Source organism: Oenanthe melanoleuca, chromosome 2 (assembly GCF_029582105.1).
Source record: "Oenanthe melanoleuca isolate GR-GAL-2019-014 chromosome 2, OMel1.0, whole genome shotgun sequence".
In the NCBI taxonomy this organism is placed as follows: Eukaryota; Metazoa; Chordata; class Aves; order Passeriformes; family Muscicapidae; genus Oenanthe; species Oenanthe melanoleuca.
Window position 1 is genome coordinate 41377255 of NC_079335.1, and position 4317 is coordinate 41381571.

Sequence of the window (4317 nt, forward strand, 5' to 3'; positions counted from 1 at the left end):
AAGGATCCAACTGGCTGCAGGACTGCAGGGAACAGGCAACAGACATTGGTAAAACCTCTCTCTTGGGAAGCCAGAGAAGAATGTGGCAGTCCTGCTGTCTCTACTTTTTGGGAAACTCTTGGGCATATAAACCTAAATCATTTAGGGTGCAGTTGTAATCCATGTACAAAAGAAGACCCTCATGTTTGACCCCGTGGCGTTGACCACCACCACACATTCCTTCAGGAGGGAACGGCTCATCCAAGAGGAATGTGGATGAGAGGTGAATCAACTGCAGATCTTTAGGAGATGACACAACAGCAGGAAGAAAATGTGGAAGGTGAAGGAGACAAAGATGAGGAGGAAATGTTCTCTGGTATCACCTCTTTTCCACTTCCTTTCTTACACCTTGCTGTTCTCCATATCTCCTTTAGTTAGGGATTAGGGGGGAATTGCCAGCCTGTGGTAACACTAGTATTATCCCATGGATGACCTACAGGCATTACTGAAGGAGCACTTTCCCCATATATACTGGGATTTTTAACATAAGAAATTATGGACACAACAAGCCCTGCTGAAAGAGAGGTGCAGATGGCAGTAGTTCGTCCAATTAGAAAATTAAAAATAAAGTTTATTTGCCATTTCGAGCTTTTATTTGAACTTTGCAAAATGAGAAATCCCATTTTTAGTCACAGGTCAAGCAAAACTTTACAAATTACTTTGAATAAGAAGGAGGTTTGGGCCATTATCTAAAGCTCACTCAATTTAACACCTTTCCATTGATTTCAATGAGCTTTATTTCATGCTGTACAGCAGGCAGAGAAAATATCTAGGCAGCATCAATTACATTCCTTCATCTTGATTTCATTCAATCATTCGTGCAAATTCCATGCTTCTCTTTGAAACCATCTAAACTGAACACCAATCAAGGATCAAACACTGAAGCAATTTCATAAGCACCCCATTTAAATTTTGTTGTAATTTCAAGGAATCATTTTTAGCAGGATCAGAACTTGGAATACAGCACATGGTACATAAAAAAAAATCTTCAGTTTTCCATATTCTCTCCTTTTTGTTTCTCTGTTTTTTTGTTTTTTTGTTTTTTGTTTTTTGTTTTTTTTTTTTTGTTGTTGTTTGATTGTTTTTGGTGGTGTTTAATTGGGTAATCTTAAAAGAGGCACACAGAACTTCTCACTTCTTTCAGCACTGTGGTTATCTTCAGATGTGTAAGATTTCAAATATTATGTGGGCTAGTGGGAAGTGTTCTAAAATAAAGTCTCTGCTAGAACATCTTAATCTCAACAACTTTGTACAGATGATAGTCTGTATTTCATATCTCATGCATGTGGAATACTATTTAATTGTAGTGGCATAATCAGTAATTACACTGGATTTGATATAATAACCCTGATCAAATTCTGAGAAACTATGTGCATGGTGTATTTGATTCCTTTTTTTTACTTCCCAATGCAAAAAAACCAGTCCTGAAAATAAGAACCTGTTCAAATATCAGTACAGCATAGTTTGTTCTCATCATTTACATTCCAAGGAGAAGAAGAAAACAGGACCAAATTTAATCAAAACTACAGGAAGAGCTCCTGAAAATAAGAACCTGTTCAAATATCAGTACATCATAGTTTGTTCTCATCATTTATATTCCAAGGAAAAGAAGAAAACAGCACTGAATCTAATCAAAACTACAGGAAGTGTTCAGAGACACAAAAGATAATAACTAAATTAGAAATGGATTAGGGCCCTTAGTAAACCTATCTATCCATGCCAAAAGAGGTGATTTAATATTCTGTGGTGAAGATTCTGGGTTTGTGTCTTATCCAAAAGACTATTAACAATAACACATTGTTCTCCTACCACCATGTTGGTGGTGTTACAGGCTCTGATGTGATTCAGCACAAACTGGAAGGGATAGACACTGTTAAACATTTGGATTTTCCTGAGCTGTCACCATTGCAGGCCAGCAGGAGATACAACATCACAGCCAAGATAACATGATAAACTTTTGTCTTTAAAACATGCAGTTTCCTGTTGATACTGTTCCCTATGTCACATTTGCTGTCTTGTCCTCCTTTTCCTGTCACACATTCCTTCTCTAATTAAGTCTTCAGGGGAGGAAACATTAGGCCAGGGACTTCTCTGTGCTGCAGAGCACCTGAGATCAGGTACACGCCCTGATCTTCACTGGAGCATCAGTGTCACAAAAGGAGATCAAAGCTTTGCTGCAGCCGTTTAATCAGTGCTGCTGCTTACCCTCCTAAACCACAGGCAATAAGGGTTGGTATTTGTATTTTCTGAGTTCTGTCAGCAGCTTAGCAGTTGCATTTTTCCCTTTCAGGCTCTCCCCTTAAGCAGGATCTCTTTGTGCAGAAGGGTGTCAAATCAGGCTGTGAGGCTGCTCCTCCAGCCTGGCTTCACCCTCCTCCCCACAGCAAAGCATGCAGGAACCATCAGAGGGAGGTCTGAAGGCTGCTTTAAGGGGGCTCCTTCCTGCTGGATATGTGATCGATTATAGGATGCAGGGAGCCACCAGCATATGAAAATGACAACATTTAAATAAATATAAGTCACATTTTCATGCACTGCCTGTTGTCATGGGACACGCTGTCCATGGTGTTCTCTCTCTCTCCACTGCCAGGTTATGTGAGAAACCTGTGGTTTTGGATCACTGTGACACTTTGTAACTCATGTACTCCTATGGTGAAGCACAAAAAGACCCTAAATTTAAATATTGGAATATGCTAAAACAAAATTTACTAAGTCTTCAAATAAAATTCTCAAAAATAGGAGACAAAATGCTGACATTTTTAAAAAACATGCTTTCTGATCACTCACTTTTAAAACATGTTTCCTAAATTCCACTGCTGCAAGAAGTGTGAAAATATCAAGAAGATGAGAGCACAACTAATAAAAACACTGTAAGTGAATCCCACTTGGATCAATTTAAGCATTTTGCTCTACCAATTTTAAAAAAACTAAGCAAAAAAACCTAACCAAAGTGGAATTTCTAAACAAGTGGTTTCAGAGTAGGAAAATGGCATTGTTTCAAAACATAGCATTTCAGCAATTTCACAACTTTTCATTTGCTTGTACAAGCTTTTCATAAGAAGTTTCCATTATTTTACAAGTTGATCTGACAGAGAATTATTTCTTTGAAAAATTCCCAACCATTTTTCCTAGAAATATTTTTCAAACCTCTAATGCAGTAACTGTTCATTAACTTTCAAGGCTTTGTTTAGACAAAACGTATTTATTCAGCACACCAAAGAATAATTATCCAGTATGCCTGTGAGTAGAACCTGAACAGTGAGAGACAGGAATGCAATATAAAGATTTATTTCCCCTTCTTCTCTAACAATAGCTGTAGAAATACATTTGAACATATGTGCTGGGTTTGGCTTGGGTAAAGTTAATTTTATTCAGAATAGCTGGTATGGGTCTGTGGTTTGGATTTGTGCTGGAAACAGTGTTGATAACACAGGGATGTTTTAGTAATTGATGAGCAGGGCTTGCACAGTCAAGGCCTTTTCTGCTCCTCTCCCTCCCCACCACTGAGGAGGCTGGGGGTGCATAAGGAGCTGGGAGGGGATGGATGACCCCAGCTGAGCAAAGGAACATCTCAGATTATTCAGCATCATGCTAAGAAGGAGAAAGAGGGGAGAACACTCAGAATGATGGCATTTGTGTCCCCAGTCACCATTATCCAGTTTTCTGAATGGGTAACTGAAAGCCCAGTTTTCCTGGTGATGGCTGAACAGCTGCCTGCCAGTGGGAAGGTGTGAATGCATTCCAAATTTTACTCTGCTTGCATAAATATGTTTTGCTTTACCTGTTCAAGTGTTTTCATCTCAAACCATGAGTTTTCTCACTTTTACTCTTCCAATTCTCTCCCCCATCCCACTGTTGAGGGATGGAATGAGTGGCTGTGTGGGGCTTTAGTTACCATCCCATCTAGGGTTAAACCCTGGCAACACATAACTTTTCTTTTAAGCAGAAGAAAAGCTCTAGGGAAGGCTGTAAAAAAAAGCTGCAAACCTCTCTTGCATATTGATTTTAAATTTTGGAACTTACACAAAACAAAAGTAAATTTCTGAGTTTACATCTCTTCCTGATTGTTAAAGAAAAAAGCCTGTTAGAGCTTAGGAAAAGTAGAAACCTAGTGGGGGAAAAAGGTAATCTTTAACTTTAGAAAGAAGACTCAAGAAAGCCTGAGTCCTTGACATAAAAACCAAGAGGCTGAGACTGCTGGTGTCATTCCTGGAGATGGAACATGGCAATAGCTGTCCTCCTGGGGGGCTGTCACCCATGGTTTCCAAAAGTGGTTAA